Source organism: Amblyomma americanum, chromosome 6, assembly GCF_052857255.1.
Source record: "Amblyomma americanum isolate KBUSLIRL-KWMA chromosome 6, ASM5285725v1, whole genome shotgun sequence".
NCBI classification, from domain to species: domain Eukaryota; kingdom Metazoa; phylum Arthropoda; class Arachnida; order Ixodida; family Ixodidae; genus Amblyomma; species Amblyomma americanum.
The window spans coordinates 145,924,564-145,938,872 of record NC_135502.1 but is presented as its reverse complement, the minus strand read 5'-3'; positions in this window follow the sequence as shown (position 1 = coordinate 145,938,872).

Below are 14,309 nucleotides of genomic sequence, written 5' to 3'. Positions count from 1 at the left end.
TAAAAGGCTATTGATGCAGGTGTTGAGCCCAAACCGTAAGCAGCCCACTTCAGAGATTAATAACAGCGGAAGCACAACAGGAAGAGCAATGCAAGCAAAAAAATATCATTTGGTGGTTGCGGCCGTATTTAACACAATGAAGCCTCGATTCCCGACATCGCGACGTAGCATTTTTACTCCGCACACTTTTTAGAGCCTGGAGCTAGGATACAAAGTTAGCTGAAGCAGTACGCTGAGTAGCAACAAGTTTTTGGTCAACTATTTGGCATCAGAGTGATTATGTCCTGCATAAAAAAGGGCGCCTGGACGCGCCTTTCGGCCAGCGTTCAGCAGCAACTCGTCGCTCATTTTCCGGAAGCACTTGCGGGCAAAATAAAAAAAACATTATTGGCAGCGTACAATTGTCCAGTGCCTCTGGGTGCTCAAATTACGCCAAACACTGGGTTCGATATCTAGATGAATTGATTTATCATACTGTCAAAGGCTGTCATGGCTGATACGGATGTCGTCGTGGAAAACAGAATTTCAACCTTGCTTAGCACTCAGACGAAGTCATTGGCCGACGTTGCTCCTCCTATCAAGAGCACAGGTTAGCAGCTGTGATAGCTGTGCTCTCAAGTGTGGCGGAATGTCACAATACCCGTCGCAATCGATAGATCTCAATTCAATGACTCCTGCTGATTTCTGCCAAAAGATGCCTAAAATGCCGACAGCAATCTCGAACATCTTGGAAGACCAGCATAACGGATAAGGCTCTGCTGCAGCGACGATAAAGAAAACGCATACAGAAAAAACAAATAGAACAAGGGGCGTTTCGAGGTAACACTAAAACAATATTGCCCACAAAGCAAGAGTTGTGAAAAGTGGGTTCTCGCCGTCTGTTTTATTCACACTTGTCTCACGCGGGTATTAATTCTGCGCTGCTTTATGATCGCTCACAAATTTTTAACCTCGAAAATCGTTAAGAGAAGTGTCTACTGTAAAAGCAAAATTGCTACGGAGGATGATTCCTATATTCGAATCAGTGAGTAATCACGGATTTGTGTCAGGTAGAAGACGACGATGAGCGGGTAGTGCCGCGGAACGGAGCAGGTGGAAGTTGATGAAGAGCACGATCTGCAGTCCACAGCGCGAGATGGTGGCGTAGTGTTACGGATCTCTCCGGAGAACACTCGGACCGAAAGAATGGACTAGGCGGCAGGTGTATACACACAGACCAACATTTAATGCCCCCTACGCGACACACCCACTAGAACACAAAACTAACACAAAACACGTAAAAGACTATAAATACACAAGACCCGGGCACATTGCTACCAGCGTCTACTACTAGCGTTCTAATACTACTAGGTAATACTACTAATACTACTAGACCACTAATACTACTAGGCATTAGTGGTCGGCGTTCGTGCTCACGGTTTGTTCGATGCGGCTGCGGCGTTGTATGGATCCAGTAGCCGGCATCCAGGCGGCGTTCGACATGCTTGGGCTGGCGTCGCTGGCGGCGTCGCTGGCTGCGTAGTAGAAGCTCCCGGTCCAAGCGCCCGTGGAGGTGATGCCGGTGTTGTTGGCGGGGGGGGGGGGGGGTGGCACCACCGGGATGGGGGGCAACAGCGCTGGAGACTACCCTGGCCGTAGCAGGTGGTAGCGTCCTCCGTTCACTCCCCGGAACGGGCTCACACGGCAGGAAGTCCACGATGCGATGCTGTAGAACGCGAGCTCCCCGGAGCAGTACCCGGCGTCGCTTTCTTCCAGCCGATGTGTCCCTAACCCGCCGAAGCCTCCGCTTCTCTGCTGTTCCCCCCGTGCCTCGCTCTCCCTCGCCCTTTTATAGCCTCGGTGTTAGTCCACGTAAGCCTTGTCGTCGTCTTCTCTTCTCCACCAATCATCTCTCTCCACCTCACCTAATGCTTCTCCACCAATCATCTCTCTCCACCTCACCGAATGCTTCTTTTTCCTCTTCTTTATTCTTAGGTTAATCCACGTCGTCTCCTTCACACCTCTTTGCTTCAAAATTTAATTTAGGCTCCTTAAAATATGTGACAAGGGCCCCTCTCTCAAGAGTTTTTCCATGAAAAACTGCTCACGTCATACTCATCTTCAAGCCATCCAGCCAACCGACTATCTTCTGTGGCGATTCTGGACCCAGCACACAACACACCGCAGAGGTCCAGCACACACCAAACGCACACCACTAACACAGCACACCAAATTTCGTTTTCAGAACACTAACACACCATTGCCGCTGTCCGCACAGAGTCCTTAATAAACATGTTCGTGTCCACAACACACTCCCTTGTATAATCACATAACACCCACGACAGCAACAACAAGATAAACTCCAGAGATACATTAGCACAGCAACAACAAGATACATCCCAGCTATACCTAGATCTGTTCAGTTAGCTCCATCTGTATACAAGTATAATTTGTAATATATGAACTCCGTTTTGCGTGCCCCCCCCCCCCGAAAACGTCTCCCCCTTGATTTGGACTAGAGCTGTGATCGTCTGTCTTCATTCACATTGGGCTTCATTAGTAATTCATCCCCTCCTGCATTTTTCTTCCCACTTCACGTGGGCACCTCAGCAACATCGTCTGTCTCCTCGGCCACTACCGGACAAGCTGCCCTGGGGGCGTACCGCCGCACGGGACCTCTTTTTCATATTTACTAAACATATTTACATGGAAAACATTCTTAGTGCCATCTATAAATACCTCAAAATTCATGCTCCTTTTTTTACGCGTCACAAGGTACGGGCCCTTCCACTGCACCAGTAAATTATTATGATCCGTGGGTAGCAGGACGAGAACCCTGTCGCCCGGATCTAGATTCCTGTGAATGGCTTTCTTTTCATAATATCCCTTATGGCGTTCACGCGCCTTTTCCAGGCATTGATGTGCAAGCCTGCATGTTTCCTTCAACCTATCCCGCAACTCAAGAACGTACATGAATGTTGTCTTGAGATCTGATGCAATATCTTTATTAGCCCACAGCTCCTTCACTATTGCAAGTGGACTTCTAACGGTTCTCCCATATAACATCTCGAAGGGCGAGAACCCAAGTCTCGTTTGCTGTACTTCGCAGTAAGCGAACAAAAGAGCAGAGAGATATCTATCCCAATCAGTAGGCCTCCCCTGGCACCTTTTCTTGATCATATTTTTGAGGGTATTTTTGACCAAATTTTGTCAGGAATTACCTTACTGACAAAAGGCTGTTAACCTTCTTCATTAGTTCCGATGTGAAGTTCGAGCCACGATCACTCAAAACTTCCCTCGGGAACTCATAACGCGAAAATATTTCCACAAGACACTCCGCCAATTGGATACTGTCAATAGTTCTCAGTGGAATAGCGTCAGGATAACGAGTGGCCACGTCAACCATAGTAAGCACATATCTATTGCCTTTGGCGGATACTGGAGAGATTTACCCCACAATGTCAATCGCCACTCGCTTAAACGGTAGGTCGATGGCTGGCATCTTGCCCAGATGTACAGGACCAACACTTCCTTTCGGAACTGTGCGCTGGCACACATCATATGAGCGAACAAAGCGCTTAAGTCACTCTGAACACCCGGCCAAAAGGACTCCTCAGTGATCCTAGACACCGTTTTTTGAGCACCCTGGTGTCCGGCCATAATGGCGTCATGTCCTAAGCGGAGCGCGGTCTCTCGCATATCTCTCGGTAACACCAGCTGTTGGACCCGCCTTCCTGAACTAAATGTGCATTCCCTGTGCAGAAGACCCTTTACCAATTGATATTCGAAGGACGTGCGACTCTTCTTCCTTTTCACTTTTTCCCTGACTCTTTCGAAGCAGGTCTTCAGGCTAGGGTCTTCTTTTTGCCCAATTGCTATTTCACCCCGTGTTACGCTCAAGCACATCGTAACAGGAGTAGAGAGAGGACGCAGCGTTGCTCGGATTGTCGCTTGAGCTCTTGTCTCCAATGCCGACGAGAAACTGACTGCACACGGCTGAGCTGTCGCGGGCCTTTCCTCCTTTGGATGTTCTTCAACGTTGAGCATACTCCACTCGGGATCGGGGTCTTCGACACCTCTTGCACCCGTAATGCTTCCCAAGATGAGATCGTAGATGGGTTGGTCTACGCATTTTGCCACTACCTGCCCCATTATAATAAGGCGTGGACACTAGAATCCTGGCTTCAGGAAGGTACGTTACTGTGCTGTCTACGAGCGTGACGTCCGATGCTTCCCCTGTAAGATCCTCGTCCTTCACGAGGCTCCTCCGATCCACGACTGTGTTCGCTCCGCTGTCTCCAAGCACCAATATAGGACGGTCCCCTATTTGCCCAACCACCACTGGCATTGCTGCTTTCGACTTGGTTGTTCCACTCATTGCCTCATTATCCAGCGGCGTTTGTTATCCTTTCAGTTGTGAAACTTCGGGTGGCGTGACAAGTTCTGCCCTAGAGTCGACAACGCATGCAGCTCGGTCCTGCGTTCTGTATCGGCACTCATCCAGAGTATGACCCCTCCTCTTACAACCTTGACACACAACCTGTGTTTTTGGGCCGCGCTACTAGTTCGACAGTCAGCTGCACGGTGTCCCACCTTGCCGCAAGGAAAACAACTTACTGGCGCCTTAGATGCACCGCCATATGCTCTTGGTTTTGCAGCATCTGTCTCTAGGGTCTTTTCTGTTTCCTCCTATGCCTTACTCAAATTCCTTAACCCTTGAGCTTTGAGGAATTGGTCTGCCGTGTCGGCGAACTCTTCCACCGAACACAACTTTTTTTTCAGGAATAGTGCCAGCTTTGAGCTGCAACACGCTAAAGATTGCTCTGTGACCAGCTTGTCACGGACACCTTCAAAACTCTTTTCTGTGTTTGACATATCAAGCCACCTATCAAAATAGTTGGATAGCCTGCAGGAAAACTGCTTAGCGGTTTCCGAATCATCAGGATTCGTGGTGCGAAATCTCTCACGAAAACGCTCTGCCGACAGCCTGAATCTTTGCAGGACCGCCTTTTTGACTTTCTAGTAGTTCATTGAATCAGCAGCAGGCATCCTTCCAAACACATTCAGCGCCTCTCCGTCTAAACACATGCTCAATGCCGTGGCCCATTCACTGCGCTCCCAGCCTTGCCCCAAAGCTATCCGCTTGAATCGTTGCAGATACGCATCCAAATCATCTCTTTTGTCATCGAAGGGAGCCATCAGCTTCCGTTGTCAAATTCTGGCCGGTCTAGGAGATTCTCTACCCGCTAAGGATTGCTGATCATTCTCCGTGATCTCGTCATATCCTCCCGAGACATGCGCCTGTTTCCACAAAATAAACTCCTTCTCCCGTTCCATCCTTCTTTTCTCCTGTTCTTCTGCCTCTCGATCAGAAGAACAGATATTCTGCCCATCTCGGCCTCGCGAGCTCTGCGCGTCTGCGCGTTCTTGCGCCCTTTCCTCTCTCTGCCTATCTGCCTCCTCTTTCTGCTGATCGCAGAGACGCATCGCCTCTTCCTTGCTTAACCCAAGCTTGAGCGCCAGTTCTGACGTTCTGGCCAAATCCATACTTTCTGCCGTCGAGAGATCGGAAAAATCCGAGACAAAGCAAAAAAGAAAAGGAAATTATCCTGGCACAGGCTCGCCACTTATCTTTGTCACGGATCTCTCCGGCGAACACTCGGACAGAAAGAATTGACTAGGCGGCTGGTGTACACACACAGACGCACATTTAATGCCCCCTACGTGACACAAACACTATAACACAAAACTAACAAAACTAACACAAAACACGTAAAAGACTATAAATACACACGACCCGGGCACACTGCTACCAGCGTCTACTACTAGCGTTCTGCTACTAGTGGTCGGCGTTCGTGCTCACGGTTGGTTCGATGCGGCTGCGGCTCCAGTAGCCGGCATCGAGGCGGCGTTCGACGTGCTTGGACTGGCGTCGCTGGCGGCGTCGCTGGCTGCGTAATACAAGCTCCCGGTCCAAGCGCCTGTGAAGGTGATGCCGGTGTTGTTGGTGTTGGGGGCACCACCCAGATGGGTGGCAACAGCGCTGGAGACACCCCTGGGCGTAGCAGGTGGTAGCGTCCTCCGTTCACTCCCCGGAACGAGCTCAGGCACGGCAGGAAGTCCACGCTGCGTAGCCGTAGAACGCGAGCTCACCGGAGCAGTAGCCGGCGTCGCTCTCTTCCAGCAGATGTGTCCCTGACCCGCCGGAGCCTCGGCTTCTCTGCTGTTCCCCCCGTGCCTCGCTCTCCCTCGCCCTTTTATAGCTTCGGTGTTAGTCCACGCAAGCCTTGTCGTCATCATCTTCTCTTCTCCATCAATCATCTCTCTCCACCTCACCGAATGTTTCTTCTTCCTCTTCTTCATTCTTCGGTTATTCCACGTCTTCTTCACACCTCTTTCCTTTAAAATTTAATTTAGACTCCTTAATATATGTCACACGTAGTAACAGAGGACAAGAATATCAACAACAAGAGGGGTGTAGGGCTTCTGCGGTAACCTTGTACGCAGCGAGAGGGGCATTTTACGTACTCTCTTGAGTACGTTGTGTCCCTGTAAACCAATATATACATAAAACGGTACATGAGTGGAGGGAAGATCATACAGATTAAACCCTTGTAGAACCTTTTCCACGAAGCTGAAAACAGGAGCTCAGGAGAGAAACGAACAAGCAGGAAACGAACATATACACCTCATGCATGAAGCTCCACAAACATAGTCGGTCAGAGTCATTAGAGGACACTACGAGGTTGGGTAAAACATGAACTAAATTAATTTGCAAGAATGTGCGCACTATTGGTTGCGTAGTGTCACGGAAAAACATGGAATCCGGAACTATCGGCCGGACATACAGGTCGACTGAACCAATGCTGCTATCACTTACAGGCAGAAAAATGTTATCATGCCTCATAGATTCGAAAGACGAATCCCACACAAAAGTGGCGAAAACTGTGTGAGAACGCTGGGTATAGAATCTTACACAATTAATAATTTGGCGTACGTAATACATTTAGTGGACAGAAACAGACGACATGAGGTCGCCCTGCCAAAAATAGAGACCGCGGGGGACGAAAGTCTTAGCATATAGCTTATGGGCGCTATATGCTAAGTATATCGACAACTGCTCCCATATGCAACAGTTGTCGCTCCCCACATTCAAAACCAGAGACCGTTACTCTTTCCAGCTTTTCTTTGTAGCCATAAGGATGCACTTGCGTGGATGCCAATGAATAATTACTCCCTTATTACTTAGCGCAATTATTCTGAGTTTCCGACACCGAACCAAAGTCGTTTTGTTACTACTAGCTCCATAGCGAGACATTGCATGATAAAAAATGGTTAGAAAAACTGGAATTTTTGTATCCACGGTAAATCGCCGCCTTTGTCATGCTCCAGAAAGGATTCAAATTGTTTCATCGATTGCAAATATGCAATGCACTTTTGAGATATCTTGCAACGGAAATTGAAAAAAGTCCTAATTTAACACCGCATTCTGTGCAGTATCTCACTGCACTGCCATTTGTTGGTGAACCTTTAGACATGTTGTTTCTGATTGGACCATGCAGTCTCTGGAATACGCGCATGATGGTGCGACATTTCTGCAAGATACCACTTCAACAGAATGATTGTTCGTCTAAAAGAATTGTGCGCCCAGACAGGATTTGAACCAGAGCGGCAACCACTCCTAATGTTCTGCTCTTCATTGCCTTCTTTCTAGTGCGTCGTTGCTTCGGTGTGTCGCATTATGATGTAATGGTGATGTGCCTTGAGTCGCGTCTTTTCTCGCGCATGGTTGTTCAGGTGTGTCGTATTATGCATTTTGTTGATTTGCGATTGTTTTCTTTATGGTTTGTACATAGTTCACGTACACAGAACACATCATCATTGCAATATATACCGTGTTAAAAAAAGTGGCTGTAGCCTCATGGTCTCGCACTGAGGTCTTTGAAGCCGAGCAATTCGCACCGCCGCGGGTTGGACTTTTATTAGGTGATATTGATGTGATTTGTTTTTATGCGTCTTTTTTCTATGCTACAGAGGTGAACACACAAGATACGACTTTGCTAAGCTCTCAACCTCCGGATTAGTGGCTTCGCACTAAAAATAAAAGTACAGAAAATGCCCATCCGCCGGGGCACGTCGCGGATGCAGTGTAGAGTGGGCCTTTCTGGGAACACTGAAAAATTGCTAGATATGTCGAATTTGATAGAGAAAAAAAATATTTTCTTGAACGTACTGCCTGTTTTTATGTCCCAGTAATTTCCTCACTCTAAATCTCAGTGACGACCACAAGGCACTCTCAGACCTTTTGACGGTTTTTTCGAGTAACATATTATTTATAGCTCTTACTATACTGCTAGCCGATTTCTCTGAGTCCTCTAATGCAAGGATTCTTGATGGTATTTTATGTATTTCCTCTTTCGTTTTTTGGCATACAGCATTTCCGCAGTATTTTATAAATAAACGTACTGTATTCACCTCTTGAGCGAGGTGTGCTTACGAAAAAAAAAAAGTTCTTCATGTCCGGCTAAGGGTACGACGTTCGAATTAATTTTAAAAATATGCTCTGCCAGCAACCATGGCCCAGTTTTTGTTTTATATATAATCAGGTACGTAATATAGCATAATGACCTTACCGTCTTCGACAAAAGTAACCCGGTGACATGATCTGCTTCTTAGTCGCATAGCCGACTACTTACGCCAGCTCTCAAACATAAACTAGTCTAAACTAAGGAGACGCATTCCCAAGCAGCACAAGTCATTTGCCCAACATTGGAACTGTATTGGCAAAGCTCGCCCTACAAAGGACCAGGCTGGGACCATCCTGTTGCAATATTGGGCTCATGACCCGTGCTGCTTTGTTTGTCCTCACCTGTCGAGTCATTTGGTGTCTAGGCACGCCATAAGCGTTGCACTACCCGGCTGGGAAGCAAACCATAGTGCCTGATTACTTTTGGCAAAAACAGTACAAACTTGTGCACCATGCGAAAACTTATGTACATCAGCGAAGAAGGGAGCACTAAGGGGTCCTGCACCTCGGCTTCATAAAATTTAGCGTGCGCGAAATATTCTAAATCGCTACTCAACTCGATTTCTCTAGATATTCTTCTTTCGAAAAATAACTTTATTCACAGTATACCACGCATGCGGCATGGCCTGCAAATGACAGGCTAGGCCTTTAAACTCTTCCGGAACTTTGCATCTTCCTGCATACTGCTTTAAATGTGACTGTGTTTCGAAAGTTAGAGCTACCGTTAATATTTGTTTCGTATATCGCAAGGATGCTCTTAGTTTTCTCAGTCAAAAGGAGAAGAAGAAAAATGCCGCGCTTCCGTTCATTCCGACGCACCATTGGCCAACCAGCCCCTAAATAAATCCGACGCCCACATGATGCCTTCTAGTAAACAGACTTCCTTCCTTATCAACGCCCGCACTCCTGAAAGCATATCCCTTCCGCTTTCCTTTTCTTCTTTTCGTCGCGCGCTGCTTCTTTCTGTAACAAGTTTCCTGCGCGCACGCAACAGACGAGAACTGTAGAGAAGAGAGAGCACGAACGACCAGTTCCCGCCGCTTGCCCAGAGATCATGGGTTCCGCGCGACCCTTTCTGTGGTCCCATGGAAACGTGACCGGCCGTTCAAACCGGGAATGGGGAAGGTGGATGCACTCGGGTCCCGAATTGAAAATTCCTGCTCTTTCATTGTGGTCACGCGCGAAAGTAGGCGCTCTTGTGTTTTTCTTGGAGTGTCTATCCGGAAAGAGGCCGCTTATTTGGCGAGAGCATAAGACTTCTGAACAGGGAAGATGAGGGTAAAGCGGCCGACGAGGCTGTGTCTGTGAACGTAGCCCCGAACAAACTTCTTTTGGGTCAGGTAAGATTTCACATAGAATACACTCGGATTCGTGTCGTTTTATTTTCTTGAGAACGTGCGTTTTGTTAACACTGAGAGGGGACTGTATGGAGACCAAACAATGAGAGTGTTATGGATGACGGGCTAAATTTTGTCGCCGTTCCATGCTTCCAGTTAGAAACCACTCCGAGGGCACACCGTAGATGTGGACACGTCAATCTTCTGAACTTCAAAGGAGCTAATAAAATCTCTGATGCGATGACTATCCCATTCTTGTTTGGTTCGTGATGTAGGGCGCATACATATTGAATTAATTGACGCTTGTGGTTATAACCGCATAGCAGAGACATCTAAAAGTACTTCTCAAATCTTGCATAGGAAATGCTTTCCTAATTGGGTGTTTTCCTGTTATAGGCGTCTTAAGGGCCAACTCCAAGGGCCCTTCCTGGGCGTACGTGCTCGGCGTAGGCGCTCTTGGCGTGCGCAAAAACCGGTCTGCGCATGCGCATTGCTCGAGACGCCAGCAAACCTCGGCGCCAGCGCACGGGCGCACGCTACGCGTCGGAAGAGGGGTCCAGTTTACCAATAATAAGAGGATCGGGGGGCTCTCGGTGGCTCTTTTCTTCGTGGCTTGAAGCTCTTTCGGGTTCCCCGAACTTTTCTTCGCGGTTTAAGTTGTCCTTTCATCACCCCTCAAGCCCTTCTCTTCAGGGCTTGAAATTCTCGAGGGGGGGAGTGAGCCAGCACCAGGACCAATGGAGATGCATGCCCCTTTTCGACGCCCGTTCCGGCGTACGCCAAGAGCGCCGACGCTGGGCGCGTACGCCCAGGAAGGGCCCTTGGAGTTGGCACTTTAGCCTTTCCTGGTTTCGAGCAGTAGTTAGCGTCCAAGAGTCCCCCTCGAGCCTCGCACTACCTTTCTTGTCGTCGTGTGCAGCACCGTGGCTTTAAAACTTTTAAAACCTCCACAATCACAAAGCCCAAGACTCGTGCCTCTTGCAAACTTCGTCATCAGATGGAGCGCCCAGTATCGACAACGCCAAAGCTTTGAAGCGCATCATTGCAACATATTCTGAAATCACTGGACGGCGCGTCAACCCGTGCGCCTATGCGAAAAGGGTCGCAATAGTTATAATAAAACCGCCAGAGGAAACGCTGGATAAAATACGGATTGCGGAACGCCATGGCTGCAGCCGGGGCAGAGCGTCGTGGACCGGAAAGCTTCGCGTATGCTGGAGGCCAGAACTGTATACGTTAGGCGCATCGAACCGAGCACGAAAGCTGACGGGACGCTGTCAGGCAACACGCTGCACGAAAAGATGTTCAAGTCCTTGCCGACACAATTTTTACACCCTTAGACAACCATCTCAAAATTGGCACGCGATCGTCACACAATTGGCCGGGCAGCTTTATAGCACTAATTATTTTTCGATCCATCTAGCGCTCATCACTGTTCGATCGTACCATTCGGATAAGCGGCTCTAATTTTAAAGTTAATTTGTATGGGCGCTGCTAGGTGACCTTACCGACATGTGTGTTTGCGCCGCCGCCGAGCGTGATCGAGCAGGGCACCAAAACCGGCCGCAGACTAGAGGCGAGAGGGAACACGTGCATCGTAGGAGGCGGAGATGCTTTACAGACGCGGGCGCAGCGACGCCCTCCAAGCGAGAACATAGTGAGGAGACGTAAGGCGCATTCACAGTACACCAAATTTCCGGCGAGTGAAGCGGATTCGGCAAGATTCGGCCGCTTTTTACGTCGACGAAGGCGGAAAGCGGCGCGGCCGATCGGTACGGGACCGATTTCCGCCGCCGTAAAAATTCCGCCGCGACAAGCAGGGACCCTCGCCTCGGAATGAACTTGCCGTTGTTGCTTGCTTTTTCAGCGCATTCACTGGCCGTAAATGGGAGATCGGTCCATCGCTTCCTCTCCCCTCGCCTTTAAAAAAACGTGTAAGTGATAAATTTGCTTTATTTTTATTTAGAGTGACGATTCTGCCGCTTCCAGGCTTAAGAGAGCGTCGTTTTTATTGTCAGTACTGGTTCCCGTCCAGACAAGCAGATGGCGCCCCTAGGCTGGGATTTTCGTCGCGAGACCGTTTGCATACGCTGAACTAAAAATGGGACTGTCCCTGCGTTTAACGTACGTAAGCGGGCATTCGCTTATGGTACAGAGACAGCATTGATTTATGCTCTTTTCTAACCATATCTGTGTACGCCACGAGTGGTGACGTGGTGGCCAGGAAGTGTGTGCAAAAGCGAAAAGCAGCTGCGGCCCGGCCGTTTCGCCTCGCCCGGGCGTCAGTAGTTGAGAACAGGTCCCAGTTTTTCCAGCGAGGGAATCCGTTTCGGCCGCCGCAATTTTGGACAAGTGTGGAAACGCCTGTAAAGTGGCACCGAAAGTGAGCGCGCCTCAGCAGACTTATCAGTCAGCGAGTGTGCGTAATCGGCTGTTCCAAAGGGCCGAGCCATGTAAGGCGAAATGTCCAGAATGTAAAAATTCGAAACACATTAAAAATCGTTAGCGAGCCTCAAAGCCTATACCGAAGCAAATATACGTGTAAATGTAGCCATAAAGGTTCAACAAATTAATTCAAAATCATTTGATGCCCCTTTCAGACAATCGGATGCGGCAAAGAGAAAAAGTCATCGTGTGGAAAGGCACCATCCTAAAAGCGCACTCAGTTTCAGCAGTTCATCCAATGAGATCATCTGAGCATCTTTAAACTTTTGTTTCCTGCTTTCTGTTAACATTTTTTGCCCCGTCTCTAAAACTGGCGACAGACATGCACGGGGCTCTTCCAGCACAAGTGGCATTACTTAACTCACAATATCCTTCGTTCGCCAGTAATTTTTGGCGCCTCATTCACAAGGCGTGACAAAAATAATAATAGGAGAGAGTTAGCCTTTGTTTCTGTGTGCGGTACATAGCATTAGTGTGCTTCATTAATACAATTCTCTTAGAGCACGCGATACTGGAGTAGAGTTAACTTTTCACGCACTTCTCAACTGCAGTAAGAGCTGCTGTTTTCGACACCTGTGTTGGGAACTTTATTTTTAACACTGATAACTTCTCGCCTGCATCATTGTACAAAAGCGTAATAAAAACAAAATGCGATCATCTAGGGTGTTGTACGGGGAAGTCTGAAAAAAATTTCAAAGCAGCCGAATTTACAAAAGGAGAAAAAATGACTTCAGTAAATGGTTTTAATGGCAGAGTTACGAGAATCAGTCCACATAGAAAAACAAATTTTGGTGTTTATGCGGCAAACGTATCTCCAGAGCTCAATTCCTGCTTTGTGATTGGGGGCTAGTAAAGTGGGCACTAAATTGATAGCGATTATGGCTTTCACAAAAATATATTTGAGAAAATATTCGAACACCGGAAGGTTACATTTCAGGACAGGGGTTTAGTCTCAGTGCGCAGCTGAATCGCTGGAAATATTGCACTCCTTCTAAACACACCAAAGATATTGGTGCAGGAGAGCGCTTCCTCTTTTTCCTCCTTTTCCTCTTTTAAGTTCGAGGACGTTGAGAAATGGTTAACGACCGGGCCACTGCGTTGAATCTATGAGACGAGGACCGCAAGCTACGCAATGCCCTAGAAGACGCCGCCAAGGCCTGGTTTGAAATCCACGAGTCCGCCATCCCCACCTGGGGAGATTTCCGGCGACAGTTGCTCGACACCTGCGGCAACAACGAACGGAATGAGCGAGCTGAAGTCCTGCAGTTCCGAGCGCAGCGGCCAAATGAGAGCGTTGCCATATTCGTAGAAGACATGACGCGGCTCTTCAACCGCGCTGATCCTTCCATGTCTAAAGCGAAGAACGTACGTCACCTTCTGCAAGGAGTCAAAGAGCAGGTTTTCGTAAGACTTGTGCGCGACCCTCCTGGAGAACAGTGGTTGACTTTGATCGGCAGGCGACAAGCATGGAGCACGCCTTGTAGCAGAGGTTCGCGCATTAAGGCAGTCCGGCGATTATAACTGCTATGGACGCCAACATGCCGTTGCTCGGCACCGAGAGAAAGGCCCTCCGTGAGCTTGTCGAAGTGCTAGAGAAGCTTCGCCCTACCGAGGAACACCCCGGTGTCGCAGCAATATCGGATGTCATTCGTGACGATGTCCGTCAAGCGGTGAAGCCAATGGCCTGTCCCCAGCCGCCGCCTGAGCCCTATGTCATGGCGTACTGTGAAGCGTTACGCACCACTGCGCCAGTACCACCGATGTTTTACTGTCCTGCTCCTCCCGCACCGCATCAACGCTTTTCGACTTCGCCTGTTCTCTCTAGCGCACGACCACCCCTCAACAAAGTACACGCGTGCCGAGCATCGAACAACTTGCCGTTGTGTTTCCACTGCTGTGGAGCTGGCCACATACTGCGCCACCGCCCGTATCGTCGGATGGGCCTGGGAGTGTTTGCACCAGACGCACCTCGGTTACGGCATGGTGAACGACCCCGTGACATCGAGCAGTACCTGATGATC